A 26,648-nucleotide genomic window follows, 5' to 3' on the forward strand; every position below is an offset into this window, starting at 1 on the left:
AGGTGTAGGTTTGCATGCAGTACGTCTTCAGTTTTCCCCGGCGGCCGTTCTCACAACTCCACAGATGTGTTCCAATCGTGAAGGAAACCGCCCGCGCTACTCCCTTTTACCACTCGCTCTCTTAGAGCACCAGCTCAAGAACCCGTAACTGCATTTACCCCAAAACCAACAAGTTATTAATACCGCTCTCCAGAAAGTAGACTAGACGCGTGAGGTCCAAGATAAGACTTTGCAACCAATGCAATATTGGTGTTCTCAGGCCGTTTGCTAAAAGCCGCTGGGCTTTGCGGGAAATGTAGTACCTAGAGAAGTGAAGGTCTTCGCTGTTTCAGTAGTGATACGACATGAGTACTACAATTCCCAGAAACCTAGAGCACGTCCCTCTCGCGCATGCGTTATGGATGTTTGGAGCTCGCCCTATCAGGCTGGAAGAGGATGATGTCACCTGCCGGGTGCACGCAGAGCGGCTGAGTAGAGGTTGCTGGAGTGGGACCTATTGTGTTTTGATCGCTAGGCTGAGAAGAGGATGCATGGGGTCTACAGGTAAGGCGGTGGCCGCGATTGACCATCACTTTATGGGGCAATGGGCTTGGGCTGTAGCAGCCTGTCCAGACTACTCATCGCAACGCCTGCTTACCTCTTGCCGGGGAAAGTAGGAAGATAATAGATCGGCCCTGCCTCTTCCAGGTGGGCGGGGGCACGGCAGGCTTTGCACGCTTGTTGCCTGGTAATCGCACTTGGTGCCTGTATTCCCTCAGCTGTGAGAGGTCGGCACATGATAACACAGCATGAAGGTTGTGCGCGCTGAGTTTATCGATTGTGATATCCTGCTTGATCCCGGTTACAGTGGATCTGGTTTCTAATGCATTTTTTGTTGCTGTCTTATTAATTTCACTGAGTAGGATATTGTGGTATGCGCTCTAGCTTATGGACGCTTACGTGAGAACGCGTTACGTCATAAGCTAGAGCGGCACGGCGCACGCGCAGGACTATGAAAGGAAAGGCGCGAACAGGACAGTGTCAGTTGGCGGCTGGAGATGGTCATAGCCAGACGCTCGGCGCCCTTAGCGTATTGTATTGCTTGTTGTATGAATAAACCTGTTTCCTTTACCGGAAGTCTCCGTGTATACTGTGGGGGAGTAAGGAACATTACAGTGGCGACGAGGCTGAGATTCGAACACCACCTGGTGCTTGGAAAAAGGAGAAGAAACGAAGAAGAACACAGGATACCTCCACAGCCGACATCCACGGGCCAGTGAGGCACAGGTACCACACGAGAGCAAGGGCGTGGCAGTAGCGCAACAGCAAAGGAAAGAACGTTCCCAGGCATAGCAGAAGGTCGTGCGACCCAGGCCTCCAGGACCCCCAGGCAGCACCCTGGCAACCAAGGGAGACACCCCCACTTCAGAGGAAGGGGGGAAGGACGTACAGGCAGCACACGCCACAAGGGATAACACCCCGGGCAGCCCAGGGGGCCCAGGCGACACGGCAGGGAACGCAGGAGCGTCCGGTGAGCCTACCCAAAGACCCCAGGAAGGAGGACCCAGAGGTGAAGCCAGAATGACGAGTCAAGCGTCAACACTAATGGCGCCCGTCCCGTTCCTGACCAGACCAGGCGAACCCCAACTAAAATGGGAAGATTGGAAAGAGTACTTCCTAAATTACATTGAGGCGCTGGAAGACGAAAGCGAAAGTGAATACAAACCGGATAGAAAGAAAAGACTATTGCTCCACAATTTAGGCCCAGAAGGGGTACGGGTCTATAAGAACTTGGTGCCTAAGGAGAGGGGTGCAGAAGAAACGGATGTCTTCGTGAATGCACTGGACGACCTGGACAGCCGCTATCGCCCTGCGGTCTGTGTCTCGATAGACCGCTACAACTTCCAGCAGAGGAAGCAAGAGGCGGGAGAATCGATCGACGACTATGTGGCTGCCCTCCGCCAACTTGCAATCACGTGTAGGTATGGTAACCTGCAAGACGAATACATCAAGGACCAAATCGTAATGCACACCACCAGCAGGGCAGTCCAAGACAAGCTGTGGGCAATGAACGAGACCACCCTGAAGGAGGTCGTGGCAATGGTCAAAAAGGCGGAAATGTCGAAGAGAGGCGCAGACGCGGCGAAGAGAGAAAGCGCGCCAAAACAGATGATCAACAAAATAGACGAGGCACCCCACTCCAGCAAGCAAAGAAGTGCCAGTGGAGACCTGAGGAAGGAGACGAAAGGACCGGGGAAGCAGATGCCTCGCTCCAGCCAGGGGACGAAGTTCGCATGCTACAGGTGTGGCAGCGCCGCCCATGCAGCCCAGGACAGACGTTGTCCCGCGTTTCGCGCCAAGTGCTCCTATTGCGGACTGACGGGGCATTTTGAAAAAGTCTGCCGGAAGAAAGGGTTGAAGTCTACGGTAAAGTGCATCGAAGCAGCCACTGCCGAAGCGAGTGAAGAAGAGGAACCGGATGAAGACGACCTGGTACTATGCATAGAGGACCAAGTGCTGGACGTGTCGGGGAAACGAAGGGACAAGCCACGCACTGACATGCACATCGGAGGCGTCAAAGTCTATGTAGCGGTGGATTCAGGATCCCCTTGGACGATAGTGCAGAGGTCAATATGGGAGGAAGATTTTGCCCCGGTGTTGGGACCCGACCTATGGCCACCTGACATCAGACCCATCTCGTACACGGAAGATGCCATTCCCCTAGTGGGATGCAGAGACCTGAAATTCGAGTTCAGAGGAAGGACGGCCACGTGCACGCTATATGTGGCGGAGAAGGGTCCGTCGGTGTTGGGATGGAGAGATGCGGGTGCCCTAGGCATCGTACTCAACCCAGGAGGGAGAGAACAGATCTTGCTGACAGAGGAATGGCCCCTCTCGAAGGAGGAAGACTGGAAGGCAGCATACGCCAATGTATTTGAAGGCACAGTGGGCAAGCTGGAGAAATTCGTGCACAAAATGGTCCTCAAGGAGGGAGCAAAACCGGTCGTGCACAAAGTACGGAACATACCAATATCCACCAGCGAGGCAGTACGCCAAGAACTACGGAAACTGGAGGAGCTAGAAATCATCGAGCCAGTGGACAGCGCGGAATGGCTATCGCCCTTGGTGGTAGTTAAAAAGCCCAACGGCAAGGTCAGGCTCTGCGTGGACCTGAGGGAACTCAACAAAAATCTTATAGTGGAGAGGTTCCCACTCCCTAGAATAGAGGAGATGTTGGCCAAGACTAAAGGGATCACGCACTACTCCACCATAGACCTCACGTCGGCGTACTACCAGATAGAACTGCACCCAGCGAGCAGGAAATACACGGCCTTCATAACGCCATTCGGGTGCTACCAATTCAGAAGGATGCCCTTCGGACTGGCATCCGCCGCGGCCGTGTTCCAGAAGCTCATGCACAGGCTATTCAAAGACATCCCGGGAGTGCAATACTTCCAAGACGACATCCTGGTGATGGGCTCCGACAAGAATGAGCACGACAAGAAACTGCACCAGGTGTTGGGAGTGCTACAGAACAAGGGATTGACAGCTGAGTGGAGCAAGTGTAGAATTGGGTCTCGCTCAGTGACCTACCTTGGGCACGAGATAGGAACGCATGGCATCTTACCGAAAGAACTAAATGTCAAGGCCATAAAGGACGCCAAAGCCCCAACGACCAAAGAGGAGGTGCGGTCATTCCTCGGCATGGCCGAGTATTACAGCAAGTTTGTAAGACATTTCGCCACTAGGACGCACCGGATGAGGCAACTGATCAAGCACAATACGAAATTCGAGTGGGACAAGGAGGCCCAGTCGGAATTCGACTCCATCAAAGAATGCATCAGCCAGGCCATTCCGTTACAGGGATATGTACCCACGGGCAAGACCATCGTAACTACGGATGCGAGTGACAAGGGCTTGGGGCGGTCCTGGCGCAGGAGAGGACAGATGGAACGAAAGAAACAATCAGCTTCGCTTCCAGGGCACTATCCCCAACGGAACAGAGGTACAGCGTGATAGAAAAGGAAATGCTGGCCGTCACATGGGCGTTGAGTAAATTTCGTCAATTCATATGGGGCACGAGGTTTAGGCTCCAAACAGACCACAAGCCCCTCGTCAAAGTGTTGACGTCATCCGGCCACGACACTGCCACCCCGAGAATAGCGAAGATGTCCTTGAAGCTACTAGACTACACCTACGATGTCGAGTACCTTCCGGGCACGCAGAACAGGGTGGCGGACTACCTCAGCAGGGCGGCGGCGATGGAAGAAGCCCCGAGTGCCACCCCCGAGACAGAGGAGATGGTCGCTTGCATGGAGGATCACGAGACAGCCATCAGCGCTCAGGAGTGGCAGGAGGCCTATGAACTCGACGAGGAGAAGAGAGAGGTCAGGAAACACCTCACGTTGGGGTGGCCGGACAAAAGGAAACTGACGGAGAGCGTCCGCCGCTTTTATGAAATAAGGGAAGAGTTGTCCTTGAGTGATTCGGGGATATTCTTATACCGAGGTGAGAGAGTGGTACCCCCGAAGTCATTGATACCAAGACTGCTGAAAACACTCCACGAAGGCCATCTGGGCATAGTGAAAACCAAGGCGCTGGTCAAACAGACGTATTGGTGGCCAGGAATGGATGCCCACATCGAGAGGCAAGTCAGGGAGTGCGTGCAGTGCCAAGGAGCGGACAAGGTGCTCCGACCACTCCGACCAGCGCTGGGGAAATTTGACACGCCACATGGCCCCTGGGAGGATGTGGCGATAGACATTCTGGGGCCGGTTCTGGACAACCGGGGTGTGAACAAGTATATCTGCGTGCTGATGGACAAGTATTCCAAGTGGCCAGAAGTGGACATACAGGAGTCGATGGATACGGACACGATCTTGAAATTCGTAACAGAAGTGTTCCTGAGGGAAGGAATACCCAGAACGATCCTCAGTGACAACGGGCCACAATTTGTGTCGGACAAATGGGGAAAATACATGAAACGGAATGGGATCGAAGCGAGACACACGGCGGTGTACCACCCGGCGTGCAACGGCCAAGTCGAAAGGTTCAACAGGGTGCTCATGGGATCCATCCAGGCAGCCATTTCTCAAGGCAAGGACTGGGAAGTGGAGATAATGAACATGATATGGGCCTACCGCATTACTCCCTCGGTGGTAGGGTATAGTCCCTTCCAGGTGCTAAGAGGACGGCATCCATTTACCAGGGACAATGTGGCATGGAGGGAAAAGACCATCACCAGCAAATGGTCCCCAGCGGTGGTGCAAAGCAATCTAGAGAAGGCCCAGAGGATATATGCAGCGCACTACGACAAGCGACATGGCGCTAAAGAAACGTCGCTGGAAGAAGGGGAGTGGGTCAGGATCAAACTGCCCACCCTCCAAAAGAAGGGCGACAGCAAGTTCAGTCAACCGCTCCAAGTTAAGGAAGTGCGGGGCAGAGCGGCCCTCCTTAGTGATGGAAAAGTCTGGTCACAGGATCGCATGGCCAGGGTCAACAAAATATTGGTCTGGCCGAGGACGGAGGAAGCAGACAGAGACACTGATCACCCAGAAGAGAGACTGCATCAGGAGCAGAACAGCCAAGGAGTTGAGGCAGGCGAAGTCAGTGAAGAGGGCGCCCAGGGAGCTGGGCAGGCCGAAGGAGGAAGAGCGCAAGAGAGTGCAGGGCAGAGATCGGTGGAGAGAGATGCGGGGATATCCCAGGCACAGACTGAGACGAGGGAGAACGTGCCGGTAAGACACACCCGCAGCGGAAGGGCAGTAGTGATGCCTTCTCGTTACAATGACTTTGTGGTAGAGAGACACTAGGAATATGGCCCCCGGTGCCCCACATAGACAAGGGGTACAGAGGGGGACTATGCCTTTATAGAAGGGGGGATTGTGCTTTCTGTGTTTAATAAAGGGGGGAGATATGTGGTATGCGCTCTAGCTTATGGACGCCTACGTGAGAACGCGTTACGTCATAAGCTAGAGCGGCACGGCGCACGCGCAGGACTATGAAAGGAAAGGCGCGAACAGGACAGTGTCAGTTGGCGGCTGGAGATGGTCATAGCCAGACGCTCGGCGCCCTTAGCGTATTGTATTGCTTGTTGTATGAATAAACCTGTTTCCTTTACCGGAAGTCTCCGTGTATACTGTGGGGGAGTAAGGAACATTACAGATATCTTATTACTCGTCATGTGCATCCCTTTATTCAAAATATCTTATGCCACAATTCAATTATCTAAAATTTGACAACTGATCAGTGCAGTGTAAATTAGCGAAGGCTGTTCACCTCCGTAGTGGGAGTAGTACAGACATTAGATGGAACTATTCTCCACCACAGATCTATCCTGCGCTACTTCTAAGCAGAGCACAACCCCAAAGCAAAATAATGGGCGAAGTAACTAACATATCCAATTTACAACGACGTCACGAGAAATCATGTCACGATAAATGTCATGCCTTGATAACATTCCCTAGTTAAAATAGAAAGGGATTTATGGTACAAAAACAAGTTAACGTGAGCATGTGAAAATAACGTTTTCTTTAGTTTGTTTTGCTTTTTACATAGCACATGCGTGATTTTCACCAATGAATGTGCAATTGAGTCCGGAAATGGCTTAAAAAGATACTATTTTCATGCAAATGGCTGGAACTTGGGATTACTTTTTAAAATGGAATTACGGAGTAAACCAAATGGACTGAGTGTATGTTTAGACAGCCTAGATTGCTGTTAATGCTTTGTTTTCAGTTGGTTTTCTTTATTCGCCCACCAATTACAAAAGTGCCGCATATTTGTGCTTCGCTAGGCAATAAAATGGTTAATGATGTGAAGTTCTGTGTTACTTCTCAGTTAAAATATTCAAAGACAAACACTGACCTGGGCTGGCCCAAATAAAGAAATTGCTACCACTGATCCATGGCGTAAAAGCATCCTGAGGCCAGGTTACTTACAAAGAGTATTTTCAATTGCAAGCAGCTGCAGTGCAGGGGCAAAGAGTGACATCTCTCAGCTTCCTTCGGCCTTGGGTAAGAGGAACACATTTTGTGCTAAAAAAGTGGGGGACTTCGTACAGCCCTGCTATATGCCCATTATCTATGACACATTGTATTTTTTAATAATATGTGTTAATACCATCCGTCCTTTCACACCAGAATATTGAGTTTTATTTCTTCAGTGGTTCAGGGCCATCTAAATGTGTCTTGGTGACCTAGGCTTGGCACATCATTTCTGCCCCTCGTTTTCCATTCACACCACTCGTGTCTATTTGTAAACCACTGCAAGAGCTACCTGTTGAAGATGGTTTAAGCTGCTCCCTACTACAGACAACTACCCATGTGGTATATGGAAGCCTGGCCTTGAAGGTTCATGAAAGGGTGGTTTTGGCACTGCACAGTCGGCGCGCCATGCTGTTGTTTTGTGTTTGACTCTGGTAGTAGGTACATGAGGAGCATTCTCTGATAGTTGTAGGTTGGAAGCGCCCGGTGGTGTGTCAGGGCCCATTTTAAAAGGTTTATGGACTGAATATTTCTTTTATGGCTCACATGTAAACTCTAATCACACGTTTTACTATTTTAGGGACCACCGACTAACACTGTATGTGGCATCAACATGTAGTGACAGAGCTGGCCTTTGCTCTGATAATTCCCTGGGTAGAAGGAAATTCGGGACCCTCATTGCTGCTGCTCAATAAAAGAGGCGGGGAACATTTTGTGTTTACAGGCAAGTTCCCAGTTGATTACATCAGAGCAGTGACTGGTCTCTGAACACAAACTTCTCTGTTCCTCCCCCAACTCGCCAAAATCACCCACAACTTAGCTCTGTCGTGCTGGTGCTAAGTTGTTGGCCGGGACAAGGGGCTGTTGGAGTGTGTTGCCAGTGGGTGAGAGTGAGTTGGGAGGGGATTGAGGGAGGTTAGTGGGATGTTAAAAACACACCTCAGACATGTAAAAATAAGATTCAAAAGGAGTTCAAATGTATTCAATGGAAATAAGCAAGAGGGATGCTGCTTTTTAAATGACTAATGTAGTAGTTCCCCTTTTTAAAGGTTAGAAACCTGGGCATTGACCCAAGTCGCCCATGCCAAAGACTGGCCCTGGGCTGTGATCTTTTCTTTCACTGGACCTTGTACAGTGGGTTGGTTTACTGCCAACAACTGTACTCTGAAACAGCATGAGGTGATTACGAAATCACCGAACATCTCAGATCCATCAGAGATTCCGGCCAAACGGCAGCGCTGATCCTGCTCGACCTCAGCGCTGCCTTTGATGCGGTCTCCCACAAGGTGCTTCTGTACAGACTGGAGGCAGCAGGGGTGAAGAGCGCAGCTTTGGCCTGGTTTAAAGCATTTCTGTCACAGATCTTTTCAGGTAGCTACCCCCCCATTTGTCTCTAAAAAGTGTAACATAATGCAGGGAGTACCTCAGGGCTCAGCCTGACACTCTTTAATCTATATGTCCAACCACTAGCTGAGGTCGCCAAGAGGTGGGACCTTTCCATCGTGTCATACGCTGACGATACTCAGCTGGTGGTAACATTGAGTGATGACAACGGAGCAGGAGCACTGAATTTCAAGCATGGCCTCACTGCAGTAACTGAGTGGCTGACGGCCAATTATTTACAACTTAACACTGACAAAACGGAGGTGTTAATAGTAGGAAAAAATGCCGAAGCTTGGGGAAAGGACTGGTGGCCCGATACTCTTGGCCCCCACCCTGACCCCAAAGCAGAGGTAAACAAGCATTAGAAATGCAATAGGTCTCGCAGCATTAGAGTTAGTGCTTTTAGAATTGTTTATGGTTTTTTTTGTAAATCTTTAGCATGAGGTTGAGGGTGAGTGAGGGTGAGGGGTTGAGGGTGAGTGAGGGTGAGGCTGAGGGGTTGAGGGTGAGGGTGAGTGAGGGGTTGAGGGTGAGGGGTTGAGGGTGAGTGAGGGTGAGGGGTTGAGGGTGGGTGAGGGGTTGAGGGTGGGTGAGGGGTTGAGGGTGAGGGTGAGTGAGGGTGAGTGAGGGTGAGTGAGGGTGAGTGAGGGTGGGTGAGGGTGGGTGAGGGTGGGTGAGGGTGAGGGTGAGTGTGAGTGAGGGTGAGTGGGGGTGAGTGTGGGTGAGTGTGGGTGAGGGTGAGGGATTGAGGGTGAGGGATTGAGGGTGAGGGGTTGAGGGTGAGTGAGGGTGAGGGGTTGAGGGTGAGTGAGGGTGAGGGGTTGAGGGTGAGTGAGGGTGAGGGAGGGTGAGGGGTTGAGGTTGAGGGGTTGAGGGTGAGTGGGGGTGAGTGAGGGTGAGGGGTTGAGGGTGAGTGAGGGTGAGTGAGGGTGGGTGAGTGTGAGTGAGGGAGGGTGAGTGTGAGTGAGGGTGAGTGAGGGTGAGTGTGGGTGAGGGATTGAGGGTGAGGGGTTGAGGGTGAGGGGTTGAGGGTGAGGGGTTGAGGGTGGGTGAGGGGTTGAGAGTGAGTGAGGGTGAGTGAGGGTGAGGGGTTGAGGGTGAGTGAGGGTGAGGGGTTGAGGGTGAGTGAGGATGAGGGGTTGAGGGTGGGTGAGGGTGAGTGAGGGTGAGTGTGAGTGAGGGTGAGTGAAGGTGGGTGAGGGTGAGGGGTTGAGGGTGATTGAGGGTGAGGCGTTGAGGGTGAGTGAGGGTGAGGGGTTGAGGGTGAGTGAAGGTGAGGGTGAGGGTGAGTGAGGGTGAGGGGTTGAGGGTGAGTGAGGGTGAGGGGTTGAGGGTGAGTGAGGGTGAGTGAGGGTGAGGGGGTGAGTGAGGGTGAGGGGTTGAGGGTGAGGGTGGGTGAGGGTGAGTGAGGGGTTGAGGGTGAGTGAGGGTGAGGGGTTGAGGGTGAGGGGTTGAGGGTGAGTGAGGGTGAGGGTGAGGGGTTGAGGGTGAGTGAGGGTGAGGGTGAGTGAGGGTGAGTGAGGGTGAGGGTGAGTGAGAGTGAGGGTGAGTGAGAGTGAGGGTGAGTGAGGGGTTGAGGGTTAGGGGTTGAGGGTGAGTGAGGGTGAGGGGTTGAGGGTGAGGGTGGGTGAGGGTGAGTGAGGGTGAGGGGTTGAGGGTGAGTGAGGGTGAGTGAGGGTGAGGGGGTGAGGGTGAGTGAGGGTGAGGGTGAGTGAGAGTGAGGGGTTGAGGGTGAGGGTGAGTGAGGGTGAGGGGTTGAGGGTGAGGGGTTGAGGGTGAGGGGTGGAGGGTGAGTGAGGGTGAGGGGTTGAGGGTGAGTGAGGGTGAGTGAGGGTGAGTGAGGGTGAGTGAGGGTGAGGGTGAGTGAGGGTGAGGGTGAGTGAGGGTGAGGGTGAGTGAGGGTGAGGGGTTGAGGGTGAGGGGTTGAGGGTGAGTGAGGGTGAGGGTGAGTGAGGGTGAGGGGTTGAGGGTGAGTGAGGGTGAGGGGTTGAGGGTGAGTGAGGGTGAGGGTGAGGGTACATGCTTTTCACTTTCTTCAAAGGTTGTCCGTGCATCAAGGGTAGTTGACTGAACTTTAAGTATAATAATTGTACGTACTCTTCGGTGGCATTGAGCTCACACCCTCGAATGGTCTTAGGTAGTATTGTTTCCTGTAGAATTCTATTTCCTGCTTATAAAGCAGTGGTATGTGCATGTGAAAGTCGGAGAGTTGGAGGCGGTTAAGGAAATGCAGAACATTCAGCAAAAGTAATGGGAAACCATTTTTATCTTGAAACTGTTTTTAACCGACAGTCTTTTATTCCTAATCATAGATGAGTGGGAGTAATACAGGGACTGGAGCAGCAGCGCCTCAGTTTGGATTGGTGTGGCAGGCAGGAGAAAGTCAGGAGAGGGAGGAGGGGGAACTGCTTGCGAAATGAAATTAAAAGCGGCCGGGCGGGAAATGCTCTCGGTAGCATTTGTGTGAAGCAGGGGGCGGGAGCAGCCTTTGATGTGCGGATAATTAGGGGAGGAGTAGCCAGGAGATCCAAGCTGGGGAACAGATGGCTGGCGCGATGAGACTGACACAGTAAAGACATTACGGTGAGGCCGGAAACTGTCCACTCGCAGAGTCCATTTATCTCTCCAGGTCTTCATTAGACATGTGCCTTTGAGACCAGTGTTTTAACAAAGGATTCTCTGGAGCTGCTGCGCATAAGCATGAGTGTGGCTGTTGTTGTTGCGAAGGCACATGTAAGTGAGGGCAAGTTAGACCTTTCAGTGCGTCTAAACACTAAAACACACGATACTTTAGAGACCTAATGTGTTCTAAATTTGCAAAGAGCGATGTGTTTGGCTTCATGGGGACAGGCTTGAATCCTAGTGGGTCCACTTATCCTTCAGAGGTCGGACAAACAATAGTGCATTGAGTTGGGTAACGTCTGTTTTTCAATTTAACACCAAGACTCCCGAAGATGATGCGCTTTACGTTATAACACAGCCTTCTACCAGCCTATTTAATTTTTCGTTTGGAACTAAGCACGTCCTTTTGTAATGTAACGGGTCCTATTGTGAAGCGCTCTGACACAGAGTAAAGTTCGCGCTATATCATAAATAAATGCAAAATGCTACAGCCTAACATGTCACAAGTCCTGTTGTTGCCAGGCTTTATGGACCTTAGTAGTTGCTCTTTAACATGATTTTGTAGCACGTTGAGTTCTGCTTCCCGAAATATAACAACTTTCGGATCATGCGATCACGGTTTTCACATCAGTTGGTCAGAAGAGAGCTTTGCGTATAATCCGTAGTCGAGGATCATCGACACAAACAAGGTGATCTTCAATGGTAATAGAAACAGAAGCCAGACTATGCAACCTTTCCGTGATACTGATTTAATAGCTAGTAGATGTAGAGTAATAGAGATGCGAAAGGTTATTTTTAATTTAAATGGCGCTTTTGCAAAAAAAAAAAAATGTTAGTTATTTATAAATCATAGGATTATAACGATTGGCAAATCGAAGCGTGTTACTCTCATTGTTAAACAAGGGAAATCGGAACCCCGGCAGGAGAAGATCAGGAGCTAGGAAAAGATCGGGAGGCGGAGAGTTGAGGCAGGCAGGCAGGCATGGGAGGAGAGGAGGAGGGGGAGGAGAGTAGGGGAGGCACGGCCTAGCGGCTGTGCAATCAAGTAGTGAGGGGGCGGAGTTGTGGGAAGGCTGAGAGAGAGAGTAGGCGGCTGGGGGCATGTGCACGCGCATTTAAGCTCAATGCGCATGCGCATTGAGCTTAAATTTATCGTGCACTGCAAGGAATCGCCACGATTCCTTGCAGTGTGGATAAAGAGTGGATAACTCGCAATAGTCTCGCTTGCTCGATGCGCATGCGCATCGACAGGCGAGACCTAAAAACTTGGGGGGGTGGTATGACTCAACCTTGAGTTTTGTTGGCCACACAAAAAAAGTAGCTGCCACAAGCTTTGGTATCCTACGCAACCTACGACCTATATTAAAATTTTTTGACCCCTCTACACGTCAGGTAATTATCCAAGCCACAATCTTTTCCCGCTTAGACTATGCTAACTCCTTACTCCTGGGAGACAATCAAGCGGAAAAAAAACGTCTGCAGCGTGTCCAAAACGCGGCAGCGCGGGCCCTAACAGGACTTCCCCGGTTCGAGTCTGTAACCAAGACCTTGGTAAAACTGCACTGGTTACCGGTGGAAAAGAGAATTAATTTCAAGGCCCTGTGCTTGGCCTTTAAGATTCTAAAAAAATCCTCACCTCCCATGCTATGTCATCTCATAACGCAGTACACTCCGAATAGAGCTCTCAGATCAGAAGGACAAAATCTGGTCATGATTCCCCGTGTCAGAGGAGGACGTTCCTTTCAATACATGGCTGCCAAACTATGGAACGCACTACCACTGTGGATCCGAAGTATAAATGACCTTCTTGCCTTCAGAAAGGCATTAAAGACCCACCTGTTTTGCTAAGTTGACCTGATAGCCTGTCTGTATGTTGTGCTCTCTCCTGTCTAGTCCAGCGCCGGGACGCCCCTTCGCTGGGGCAGCCGCCGCGCTATATAAGCAGATATAAGCAGATGTAACATAACATAACATAACATAAATAAACTTTACATTGGGTTCTCCTGACCTTGCCAGTAATCTCTCTTCTCAACGTTAGTAGATTTGGGAATTCTTGACTGTTTCTCTTCTGCTTCATTTATTTATGGAACATTAAACTTTTGGAGAAAAAAAATGACAAATCAGTAAAATGGCAGATCCTTTTACTTGGGTCATAAATTACTCATGAGTTGATAGGAAAACTGTGTTTAAGATTTTGGAAGATGGCTCCTAGGATACCATAGTAAGTGTGCAGCCTGACTTAGGGATAAGTGTTCAAGTTTTCTGTCTATTTTGTTATCGTTTTTAGAGTGAGCCATTATGTCAATTCTCTTGCCACTTGTATAAGGAACAAATTGACCACCTTCAGAGGGTTTCACTCAGAACCTGTCCCTTTGATGTTCCCTGTCAGAAAACAGCTAGACACAGTGAGGTGGGGGGATGTGGTGGTGTAGCATGGGGGAATGGGCGATGCCAGAGGGACAAAGCAGGGTATCAAACGATACAATATATGGAATGCAGATAAGGGAAGACATGCCAGAGAGTCAGAAATAGGGAGATGTTTGGCAAGAGACCCTGCCCCCGAAGAAATTAAACGGCAATCATTGCTTGCGTTAAAAGCATACATTTACATGAACAATAAAAGATTCTCATAAACAGTCGACTTATGGGTGCTTTATAAATACGCAAACTAGTTGGAAAAATAAGCTATGGACTGACTGACTGAAATAAAGACACCCGAAAATAATAGAACTGAAATAAATGCATGCACATTTCTTGTGTCTAAGAAGTAGTGGAACTGTACAGTGCTTTCACTAGCGTTGCCCGGTGGCCCTCCTACCAAATTCCTCACATAAGCACAATGTTGACAGATCCAGAGTTGGTGTTAACTGGGTACTCACTGAGACCGTTTCCTGGTACATGGAAACCGATTGTTCTGCGATTGAATCAACCCATATGTTCACTTTATTTACGTTCCCTTATTTGTGTTTGTTGTTGGTTAGCCTCTTCGAAAGAAATAGCCTACTGGGGATGCTTGGCACAAAGAACTTTTTTTTTAGTTCTTGGTAACAAAGACCAGGATCTGTGGTGGAGGGGTGAGCATTGAGACTGTATCAGACGGTGCATTGTCTGTAGTGAGATCATGTTATTTCTTGAAGTGACTTCCTGGTCAGAGGTGAATTGTTTGATGTACTTTGAAGTGTGTACCGTTTCTGTTAAGGAGAACTCCTTGGTATATAAATCCACGCAATACACTTTTATGCGAATACAATATGACTGCCTTTTAATGTGTAATATTTATTCTTGCAACACTTGTATTCTGATTGTCTTTTCATAAAATACAAATACTTTAGGATGCAGTGCAATGTTTTGGACCAGGAAAAAAATCTGTGTTAAAATGGATGAGCATGAGTTTACAAAGTTGTATACTGGCGATTTCTTCAATTCCTAGCGTTCTCGGCTGAGGTTTGTTTTATAGGTTGCTGTGATTTTTTTTGTTTGTTTTGTACACAGTTTTTTTTACCGGCCATCAAGCTTTGCAGCACATCAAGTTTCTACTTCTAGTAAGTTTATCCAGGGGCAATCTCAGTGTCACTGATTGTTTTCGCTTGTTGTTTCGCTGAATGTTATTCTCTGACCCCATGTCACATGTTCTTTAGACCTGACTCTGAACCATATGGAAATTTCTCGATATACGCTTGTTAATGGTTGCCAAAGATGAAAGCAATTGCCAAGCTTTTATTAGGAATGTATGTGGTGTGTAATACAGACGCTGTTTTCATAATTGTGGCAGATGGATAGGCGCCAGGACAAAAATGGTTGCCTAGGATCAGAAAAGTTTCAGGTTTGACTTTCTGCATGTAGTTTGCAATTTACTATGGGCTTTGATGCGAGAAGTGATATTGTGGTCTTTGCAATGAGCTGCCAGGTTCATGTCTCAGGAATTAATTTTAGCTTCTGTACAGTGTCACTTCTGTGGCATGCAATGTTTTAATTGGTGCTTTGTTAGAAAAAATCCAGTCCTCACTGAAATCATTTGAGTCAGGCAGTGCATTCTGGACCAAGGCATAACGATGTTTCTTATTTTTGCACACCCCATTATTACTGTGTATTGGATGGGTTGCTTCATGCCTGTTTATAACAATGTTTGAGAGGAGTAAAGTCAATGAAAATTGATGAGCGTGCTATCTAGGACATTGTTTTTGGTTAATGTGCAGACATTGGTAAAAAAACGTTAAAGCTGCAGACCAAAAACAGTTCAGATTTTTCAACACCTCCAACGGGAGTATGTTTTTTTTCTCTCTTCTTTTGTTTTTTCTTCAATTCATTAAAGTGTGTAGTAGTCAAGAAAGAGTCCCATGTCATGTGTTGCACATTAATGCAAGTCTGGCCTTTTAGCCAGAGAATTTTGCATTCCAGGACTCGTAGCTCTGTCTTTATCATACAGCAGAGATCCTGGAATGTCTAATACTACTGGCCAAAAATCCTGGAATTACAACATTTTCCTCACCTAACAAGTGGCTTTTTGTCCTATGCACATGTGAATGCCAACCTGTTAGTGAGTATGCGTGCTTCTGTATAACTTGTGTGCCAGTACCTGGGTGTCTGTTTTAAGGGGATCATTTTATAGATTCGCTCTATATAGAAATATCTTCCTGCCTTTCTAAGCAAATCAGTCAAATACATTAGTATGAAAGGGTACAAACATTCACGTTTATATTCCAAAGTGCCGGGCATCACTGTCTCATGCAGTCTTGGTATTAGTATTTTATTTTTTTGCAATCATCATAAACCTTCTTTAAGGGGAAAATTCTAAAATCTCCAGAATGTAAAGGGGTAAAAAGTCTGTTTTGTGCTGTTTATGCTGTCGTAGGGCTGCTTGTCGCTGATATTACCCGTTGTCCAGTTAGTGCACAGCCACGCTTTACCCCGATTTTACATCACTAAGTGCTCCACGTCCGAAATGGAATGTAAAAACGTTTATATAGTGCACATATACCCAAAGGCATCTAGATGCTAGAAGCCCATAAAACTTAAACTGGAAACCGAGCAGCAAAAGAGCTGAGGCTCAGTAGAAGATTATGGGAGAAAAGTCACGTTTTCAGATGTTACCTGATTAGGAGATGGTTATCAAAACCCGCAATGTGCCATGGAAGCAAGTTCCAAAGTAGATAATGGACCTTCCACCCAATCTGGCTTTCTGGACTCTACGGGCTAATAGTTGTCTGTTCTGTGCCGAACGCAACAATCTAGTAGGAGATACAAGTCGAAACCTATGCCTAGAACAAATGAGGATCTTGATTATGTAGACTTCATAGAACAATACAGAGGGCCCTAAAGGCAATTCTCTTTTTCATTGGGTGCCAATGTAATTTTTTTAAGCTCATCAGATACCGAGCAGTTAAGTGGAATATCTAAGGTCAGTCGAGAAGCGGCGTTTTGTACTGTTTGCAACTTGGTTAGGGATGTTTGATTTATGTTGAGGTAAAGTGCATTACAGTAGTCTAGCCTAGAAGAGGTTAAGGCCACAATGACAGTTTTCCTGTATGTTTCTTGGAAATTCTTAAGAGATCAAATAATATTAAAACAAGACAAGACTTTCCGATATTCTTGTGTATCAAAGGCCAGACTTTCATGAAATATTATCTCCAGGTTTTTTGCCGATTTAAGTAGGACAAGTAAGAGGCCCAAAGTTGACATCTACCAGTTGTTGGACCAGAAAGAATGGTGGCTCCCAAAGATGAGCACCTCCGTTTTATCAGCATTAAGTTTTAGGAAATTATCCTTCATCCAGATACAGATGACCACCATACAATTCTTGATATTCTGGGAAACTGTTTGCATGTCGCCTAGTACAGTGACAATGATCTGAGTATCGTCAGTAGTCGATAGCACGCAGAAAGCAAAAACTGTATAGGCTTGGCTAAAGAGATAACATAAAAGCAGACAGTTCAGAATTCATGTTTTTTCTAAAACTTCTGAAGAAAATGGAAGCAAAGATATTGAGCTATAGTTTTGTCTAATCCTTAACATCCAGGTTAGCCTTCTTAATCAGAGGAACCACAATTTCTTCTTTCCAGGTTCAAGGAAAACAGCCAGATTCAATTGCTGAATTGGCTGCAAGGCCACCACATCCACGCACAGGTGTAACGCCCAGGTGTAACATTTGCAAGGGTGGTAACCAGATTTTGTATTCAGAATAAGAGCCTTCAATTGGGAAACAGCAGAGTGAAGGCAGAAAGAAGAGTAGGATTTGAGGCCTCATGAAGATGAGAATTGATAGCCACCTCCGTGAAAGACGGGGGCCTCGATGGAGAAGACGAACAAGTGTAATCATATTTGGTCAGCTCTGAAGTGATCAGAGAGACCTTCACCTTTCCTGCGTTTGGAGAACTCAGAGAAGATATTATGAATTTTAGTTCGAGAAAAGACAGCCAGCAAGTCACAAAAAGATTGGGTCATGCCACTGTTCGTTAGATTTTGTGGGCCAGAAATCAGCTCAGTTGTTTTGAAGAGCTCTATAGTGGGATTCTGGGCCTTGTGGATCTTAGCAATGCAAACAGGGGATTTTTCCTCAAGATAGCAAGTTTATAGTCACAGATAAGTGACCTGTAATCGTTTTTTCATGAGACTCCTATGCAGCGCGCCATTTGTGTTCCTGTTGACGACATATGTCGATGACATAATTGTTGCGACAATTTAGGCCTGTCGGAAAACAAGAAGAGGCTGCCAGTTAGGAACGTTGTCTGATGGCAGTTTTCAGCGGAGTGACTAAATTAGACCACCTGATAATCCAATCCGGATATTTGCAGCTGCCTCTTCGGGATCAGAGTCGCGGATATCTGGTGTGGATAACAAAGCCTGCTTGAATATGTTTGCATCCAATTTTTTCCAGTACCTAAACGTAGCCCTTAAACCGGGGGCCTTAAGGAAATGTTTGGACAAAGATAAACTAAGAGAGAAACCGATCGAGCTGTCATCTATCCAAATAAGAGGGTGTACTTCCTGGACCTTAAGTGAAGAGTTGTTTGTAAGAATTCCACCAAGTTTATGGCCAGCAAGATGGGTAGGAGAAGTAACCAGTTGCACTAGGCCAAAAGAGGACAAACTGTCAATTTTAAGAACGAGTAACCAGGCGAGAAGCTAGTTTCATATGAAAGTCCGCCAGAATATTAAATTCGATTTCTGAAGGAAAGGTTCTAATAATGGACCACTTGAAGAGATAACATCAGTTCTAGGTCTGGGCACCTTCTTGTGTGCTTCCCTGCTGTGCACCACCCTCTGACCTTCAATGCATTCACCTCCATCCATATGCCACCCTCTACGTTCCTTATATGTATGTGGGATGGAAAAAATGATGTGATGGGGGGGATCGCTCAAAGGGGCCTTGACGATGTAATGTAAGGGTGTGACTTAAAACACCTGAACTGAAAATCTTTGCTTAGCATAGTGTGCAGCCTGACTGGTATTTTGCTGCTGCTTCGGTCATTATATATATATATATTACTCAAGTAGCATTACACCTTCCATAAGCCTGGACGATTGGCTTTGTCAGTGGTTTTTAGTTGCATACGATAAATAAGCAACAACTATGGCTTCTGTATAGCATATTGAAAAGTCTTCAGTCTGACATGAGACTGTGAAAGAAGTATAACAAGTCTCTTTGAAGTGACATCAAAGGCAGTGAAGGGTGGCACTGCTGCAGAGCTAAGATTCGTTTTTTTAATCGAGGGTGAGGGCAAAAATGGAGAGCCCGATAGGGACCCGTCTCTGCACCTGCTTTTTAGAACTGCGGGTGCTCAGCGTCGGCAGGACCCGGTCCACTTAAAGCCATGCTGATTACACACCAGTTGTGTGCGCTTGCTGCATGCCATTTACGACTGTTGGTTGGTCAGTGTGCATAGTTACAGGCATGTGTGTTGGACTTTGTGAAAATGTGTGCTTGCGGGGTGATGGTCTGTCTGCATGCCCTCTGGGACAATGTATTTTCCTTCTGTTTACATGCACTATATCAAAGCGATCATGCCTGTTAACTTTTTCTGTGCTTGCTGTTGGTGTGAAAGTTTGCATTTAAATTAATAATATGTCTTGGAATTTTAATCCAGACTTGACCAATAGAAGCCACCCATTTTATCCTGCGCCCCTGTTGTTGTTAGTCTGGGAGTAAACTAAGGGCGTTGCGAGGATAATCGTCCCTTAAAACCGTTTAACCTCTTGAAAGGGCGGATAATCAGGTCTTTGTGGTAATGTGCACTTCTCTGTGGGGTGTCCTGGCTCCACAGGCTGCCATAGGATTGACTGCAGTGGTGTCACCCCCGGTTGTTTAACAGAGGCGCTCCCGAGAACTGAAACTTCTCGGGTTTTAGAGCTCTTTCATGCTATGAATCACCATCATGCCACCTTTCTAGCACTTCCGGGGCACTTTACGCACTATCCGCAGACTAGGGCTCGTTAAATGCACCGTTAATCTCACGCATTTTATCAGCATTGTGGTGGTCGCAGGCTGGTTGCAGGCTGGGGACAATTGAGGGGTTGCACGTTACACTAAACTGTAACCAGTCAGCCTGTTAATGTGTCTCTGCTGCATGTTCTAGCACCGCTTAACCATTACATCAAATCTGTGTTATTGTACTGAATTAATCCTTTATGCACACATGCAAAGCAAGTAGAGAAACATACGCGCGTGTGCCAAATTCAAAATCTTATTGCCTTGAGTAATTAAATATTGTTTTTAAAAGTGTAATTAAATTGTAAGAATAGAAAACATTTATTTAACCGTTGTCCAACATGCGACGTTCCCCGCTCTTTCATTGCACCCTTTTCCACGGAGTACAATAATAAAATATAACTTGCCAAGCCCCCAGGCTAGTCCTAAAACATTATCAAATATAACTTGCGATCTGTAAAGTTTTAGAAATACACAGTACTCCTTCAGCACACACAGACACTACGGTTGGCTTCCCACAAGCGAGGGCAGTCGCACCCTGACTATGATGTGGTCTTTATCAGTGCCCGCCTAACTGGCAGTTCTCTTATGACTTGGTCGTCAAGGGCGACAGTTACCAGCACGCGGGCGCGGCTAGAGCTGGTTGGGCGGGCCACTTTGTTGTTGCTTTTCTGTTATGATGCCATGTTTTTGAAGGCAGCCTTTGAATCTGCTACGTGGTTGGGTTCCTAGGAAGATCAGTCCAAACCAACTTTTCTGCTTTTTCCTGGGTTCTGAGGAGGAACTCCTTAAATTGTTGTACGTGGATTTCCAAAAGGAAATCATCTTTTCTCCTCTGTATATTATTTTATGTAATATCAGAAATAAGACGGGGTGTGACCAGGCACAAGTCATGGCCCATAATGCGGTGTGTCCTTATAGGGCAAAGGGTTTATTCTAGGCCTGGGCAAACTTTTCGTTACTCAAACATAATGTCATGTAATTTCCAGTATCTTTCTGGATGCTAGTTGCGCGAAATTCCATAAACGGTATAATTTCAAGTTCTTTTTGGTAAAAACGGTATCTCGGGAGCAAGCGAACTACACAAAAAACACAATCCGAGTATATATTGAACGCAGCACTTTTTGTGTGAAATGTATCATTGCTTAAAAAATGGATGTGAGGGCGCATTTCGTGCAAACAAACTGAGCCAAATGTCAGATTTGCATTTCATGTAATTTGCATAATTTTAGTGAAATTTTGCGTGATTATTGAAAATGAAATTACACAAATTTTGCACCCTTGTAGTTGCTGCTCTTCCCCTGTCTGATGGCTGTCCACTGGAGCTCAATGAGCAGGTAAAGGCGAGCTAAGTGGAAGAGCGTTCTCTGTATCTTTGCTATATCCTCAGAAAACATTAGAACATCTGCAAAACTTTCTCATTTCTTTGGCATTCCTACTGTCATCACCACTTCTTTTTATATTTAACAGAACGTGTACAGGGCTGACTTTCCCGCTGGTGGTGCCCGGTGCAACAATCTTTTTTTGTCGCCTCCCATCCATGCCCCCCCCCCCCCCCCCACCCCCCATGACCACCTCCTTGGATTCCCTCACTGCCCCGCAAAAATGCCCCTCGTCTCTCAATAACCCCTCCCTCACATACATTTAATTTGTTTTAAAGCTCTGTGAAGGCTGGCTTTACTAATCCACTCCGCTATCCACATGAAATACATATCTGTTCTTTGCAGGAGGCATATTAACCCTCTGCGCAACTTTATAGCGAGTCAAAACTGCAACTATACAAAACTCTGATCTCTCTCGGTCTAGGAAGAACTTGTTACAAAAGATATCTTGACATTTTTATTGCTGCCTACAAGCTGGAGGCACAAGGAACTCTGCAGCAGGTGCTTTTAAATCTCAAGTTATTGCTAAACGCAGAACCTCCCTGAGGTCAATGCCCCTCTCCAGGCCAGCGCCCTGTGTAGCTGCACCCTTTGCCCTGCCCTAAAGCTGGCTCTGCATGTGTAGAAACAAAGGTGTCAGCACTCTGCAGGCAACTCTGCCATCCTGCCCATTTTCTAGCCACACCAGTGTTTTGTCCTCTTATTTCCACTATCTAACTCATCAACATAAAACTCCTGATTATTCCATATTGTATTCTATATTCCCCAGCAGAGCTACAAGCTCTAATGGCATTGTGGTGCACCCTAATCCCACCTGCAGTTTTTCCAAGTATTTCTTTATTGATTTTTTCCCCCCACAATTTTGTGTAGCAAACACTTTTATTATTACAGTGCAACAATGAGTTTTGATTTACAGAAATATGTAGTCAATGATTACATTTTGCTCCTGTTTTGTCCATTAAATAGTGCTAGTTTTAAGTTAGTAGTGGGTGGAATTACTCAACATAAAGTGATTTCAACTTCTTAACAATTGTAATATTAAAGAAAACATAGTGGGCATGTCTGACAGTATCGCCTCGCTTACGTTTTGTGACATTGACTGTACCACTTGTATATGTTGGCCTGCTTCTCAGTCATATACATGTTTTGGTTTGGATACATCTGTATTTGTGAGGGACATTGGGGAGGTAGAGGCTGGGGAGGTGCACAAATAAGAGCTATTTTTGTGTGGTGTTCTTCTTAGCCACTCGGTCTAGGTGCCTACTTGTGCGCCAGTCTCCCTGGCTTGACTCGGAGTATAGCTATTCAAAGGGGGTCTAACATCTGATTTGGCTTCTTATGCCGTCATGTACGTACGTATCCTACACCCCTTCGGGAGGGCCCCTAGAGTGCGTGTTAACTGCTTTGCATCTGTGTCTGCAGTTGCCCATTTCTGGATACCCAATCATTAAGCGGAGGGAGGGACAGTGGATGATTTCTATTTCAGCGTTATCCGTCTTTTTGACAAGATGAATTCTAAATGGAGAAATTTCACAGCATAGGTGTTCTTTTTTTCCTTTCTAGGCATAACCCCTACCAAGCATGCAGTGGGTTCCAGTGTGAGCCTTTGTTAATTAATTTAGCTAACACTTTTGATGCTGCTTTCCAAAATGTTATTATTTACGGGAATGTCCAGACAACGTAGTAGAAGCCCCCTCCGAAAAATGACATCTGAGGCATATCAGTGATACACCTGAGAGCATACTACTAATACTTCTGGGGGTGAGGCAACACCCATCTCTAGAGGCCACTGTAGTGGGGCTGCCGCATTATAAAATTCAAAGCATGTGGTCCCAGGTCCCTCATATAAGGGAAGATAGAACTTTTCTACTGCCGTTCCTTTTGTTGCATTTAGTGTGTGTTATGTAACATATTTTTTTGTTTGTGTATATTGGTGATGCTTGTTTAGACTTCATGTGATATGACGGATGTTCTCTGTGAGGACACTTTTCATGTAGGACAAAATGGCTGTTTGCCTGCACATAAGGCCATTCCGATTCCCCTGGAGCAGATCCCTGGACTGTGCCTCACAGACCACCAAGCAGTTTCCCTCGTTTTTTTTTTACGGCAGGACACATGTATGCAACCAGAATATCTGCCTGAAAACAAAAGCCGTATAAAAATAGTTCTGTTAGTTGGCAGTTTCTCTCACAGGTTTGCCTGGAGAAGTGCAGCTCCTACCTCAAGTTGTCTCGTAAGTATGAGCCCAATTGACAGTGTGTGGCTTCTCGCTTTTGTGATCTGCCTAGACTTTTTGGTCTCCCAGGGAAACCTCACTTTTGGGATCAATTAGTCAGTCAGTGTGGACCTTTGATAAAAACCAAGAATAAAGCCCATGAAATATTCTCTCCTTTGAGCTCTAGTAACGATTTGTAACCTGACACCCTAACTTGGAAGGCCTTTGCTTTTAACCAATGCCCCCAGTTTAAGTTGCTTATAGGCACCCTTGAGCCTGAAGGTTGAATGCATCTAGACATGCTCTGCTTCACCAGCCAAGACCGACATCTGACCAGGAAAAGACTTGGGGCATTGGTATCTCCTCAAGGCCGGAAGCATGTTTGGGGCTTTGCAAGCAGCCCCACTATTGTAGATTGTCCTGGTACTAGAGATTGTCCTGGAACTAGAGCTAAGTGTATTGCCTAGAGCTTGGAGAAGAGTTAACTCCCGAGCAGGAGGAGCAAGGCCTTGCTAACAGAAGCTTGCCTGGCGTTTGTTTTGAGGAAGTGAGTGGCCACGAGTCTACTGGGACCTGGCAACCCAGCAAGTCCAGACCTGAAAATAAAACCCCTGCCTGTTTACCAAGAGAGGTGCTGACTTCCAGGAGACCTTGCAGGACCATAAGAGCCAGTGAAGATAGAAGGTTCGTTTTGCAATGAGCTCTATGTAAATCTTCTTCATCTTGTTGTTGCTCTCCCACCGCCCTTCAAATCAGCAAGCATAGACTCATTTTCTGTTGTATTGTATGTCGCTTATCACTGGATCTAATTCTAAAACATGTAGATGACGGGCAGGCAAGCTAAATGAGTTGAAGGCTCACCACCAAAATATGCAGTTTACTCTCTGAAGCTATCTGTTGGCCGCATATTTGAATTCCAGTAGGCCAGCTCAGCCTGTCATCCTTCCAGAGGTCGTTAAACTGAGTATTGTTAAATTGGGAAATAGTAAGTGCCTAAAAATGGGAGACGTGTAGGATATAGCCATATTTTTTAAAAGCAAGTTATCATTAGTGTTTGTTAAAGTAATTTATCTGTTTTGACTGCTGAGGAGTTTTTGTCGCCTTGTGCAGCTGGATAGACAACAGCAGTTTATTAATCAGAATGTCAAGATTCTGCACAAAACGATTCTTATTATAAGAACCTCTCAGTTTTCTGTTGCATTTGAACCCATGCATTTAGCTTCCCTGTCACGCTCATAAATTGCTATAAGCTTGAGTATTTTATTTAAGAGCTTAAAAAAATGTGGTCTACCTCAATGAAAGCTTTTGCGCAGTTATGTAAATACCTTGATATGCGTAGAACATTTAATATTGGACGAATAGTCATGTTTGGAAGGCTCTGACGAAACTAAAATAAACTAATTGGTAATTTGAAATTTAAAATACCTCCCTTTTGAAGATGGCAGCGGTAGGTTTATATATTTTCTATGTGCTGTCACGCAGGTTGTCATAAATCTGTGGATAGTGCAAGATGGGCATCTCGGTACATATTAACTACCTAAAAAAATGTTGCTGAGCAAGCCTTAAAATCACTTGTGTGTATTTTTGAGGGCATCGGAACATTCTCTTTAAACTAGAAACAAGTATTGGAAAGCCAATAGGTATTGCCTGCTCAAAAGTTTTTGTCATGATGTGCAGTAGCCTGGCTGTGCAGCATGGCTAAAAGCAAACGTTAAAAAAAACGCAATGACAGCCATCGTTGGCTGCGTCATTGCGCATTTGTTTTTCCTTCAGGAGGGTGGGATGGCGGAAACACAGACAACAGGAGAGTTTTAAGGGTGAAGGAATAGTAAAAAGCAACATGGACAAGATTGATGGGTTAAAGGGAAAGAAGCAACACGGACAATGGGTGGGAGTAGAAGAATGAAGCAAAAAGAAAAAAATAATAGTTTATGAATCACAGCCAACAAGTGATGGACAGCAGAATGATACTAAAGTAAATCAATCAGTGCTTGGCCACCTTTCCAAACCAAAGAGCAGGAAGGTACATCAGCAAGTACTGGCCAATTGGAAGCAGCAAATTAGAGTGACAATGAAGCCAACGAATGGTAAGCAATGGGCGGGCTCTAAAACCCCCCCTTAGTGCACAATACATCTTGCAGAGAGCGAGACCTAAAAATGGGCCTACCATTGCCTCCTGTCTGGGTATGTGTCTGTTAGCCTGTCTGGGTATGTGTCTGTTAGCATGTATCTCTTTTTCCAGCACCTATAATAACCTGTATTTATATAGTGCTTCATAGGGTTTCTAAATGTTGTTAATAACCATTGTTACTATCACTCAATTAAACGGTATTCAAATGAGCAACCTCGGAAAGATGGAGGGATATTTTTGCTGAGTCAAAATTCAAACTCAAGATGATAAAAAACAAATTAACATGCATTTTTTCTGAGCCGCGAGCGTTCAGTGCACCATATCTTCCGGTTGGCATACAGGGAGATTGATTTTTAAATGCCACTGTGGCATTTGTTATTCTACGCCTTTGTTTGTCTGATGGGATTTTCTTTAAAGATATGATGGTAAAAATATAATTTTATTGCTCGTTTTCCTCCCTGTAAATGCAACGAAGCGGATGAAACGTGCCTTGAAGTGTTATCAGCAGGCAGCACCCATGTTTTGTGGTCTGGAGCGTTCACTTCCACGCAGTTTCCGGAGGCTGTGTCTGGGGGGCCTGCAGGCTTGTCTGCCCTCTACAGATGACTGCACCTCTTTGTCTGTAGTTCAAACTGAGAGTTGACAATTAAAACGCCTCTGAATCTACTGGATGTTATCTGAGTGCTGTCATGCCAGTTTGGACAAGGGTGGAAAGGCAGGGACTTGTTCTTTGTGTTTAGCTGCTGGACTGTGCCTTTCTGAACAGGGTCAAAGTTTAAATGCATAGTACGTTATCCCCTCCCCATCAGTACAGATAAGCATAATTGCACGGCTAATGCGGAGTGCATGTTCATTCTTCATAAGCGCTTTATCTTTGCACAAAGTTTCACTACTACACAAACTTTGTACTGCAAAAAAAAATCTCGGTTTCTGTCACATGTCAAAAAAGAAAGTTGTGGTAGGGTGGGTGTTCACGGGCGTCTGACTGCATTGCTACCCTACAGGACCGATTTCATTGGCAATCACATTTAGTTCTGTGGTAATAACGTGGTTTTTTTCTCCAAGTTCATTTTATGTACCCTTTGCTGTCACAGATTCTTGCTGTTTCATATGACTACAAATAACTATTGTTACCATTACCAGCGCCATTCACTACAAATAACTATTGTTACTAATACCAGCGCAATTGACTACAAATAACTATTGTTACCATTCCCAGCGCCATTGACTACAAATAACTATTGTTACTAATACCAGCGCAATTGACTACAAATAACTATTGTTACCAAAACCAGTGTAATTGACTACAAATAACTATTGTTACCATTCCCAGCGCCATTGACTACAAATAACTATTGTTACTAATACCAGCGCAATTGACTACAAATAACTATTGTTACTAATACCAGTGTAATTGACTACAAATAACTATTGTTACCATTACCAGCGCAATTGACTACAAATAACTGTCACTATTACCAGCGTATTCGAACCAGGCTGCCATGATTGGGAAGATAAAAAGCTT

At 46.3% G+C, this 26,648-nt stretch overlaps 1 protein-coding gene across 2 annotated transcripts in view; it reads left to right on the forward strand.

Moving 5' to 3' along the window:
- The first annotated feature begins 403 nt into the window (after positions 1 to 403).
- Positions 404 to 26,648, forward strand: part of DAAM1 (dishevelled associated activator of morphogenesis 1) — a 679,460-nt gene continuing 653,215 nt past the window's right edge. Inside the window, exon 1 of one of the 2 annotated variants that reach the window (XM_086938202.1) lies at positions 404 to 543. The gene's annotated coding sequence lies outside the window, so the exon portion shown is untranslated. The remainder of the gene's footprint in view (positions 544 to 26,648) is intronic. The other variant, XM_086938204.1, reaches the window with a different exon arrangement.

This window comes from Lissotriton vulgaris, chromosome 9, assembly GCF_964263255.1.
Source record: "Lissotriton vulgaris chromosome 9, aLisVul1.2, whole genome shotgun sequence".
NCBI classification, from domain to species: Eukaryota; Metazoa; Chordata; class Amphibia; order Caudata; family Salamandridae; genus Lissotriton; species Lissotriton vulgaris.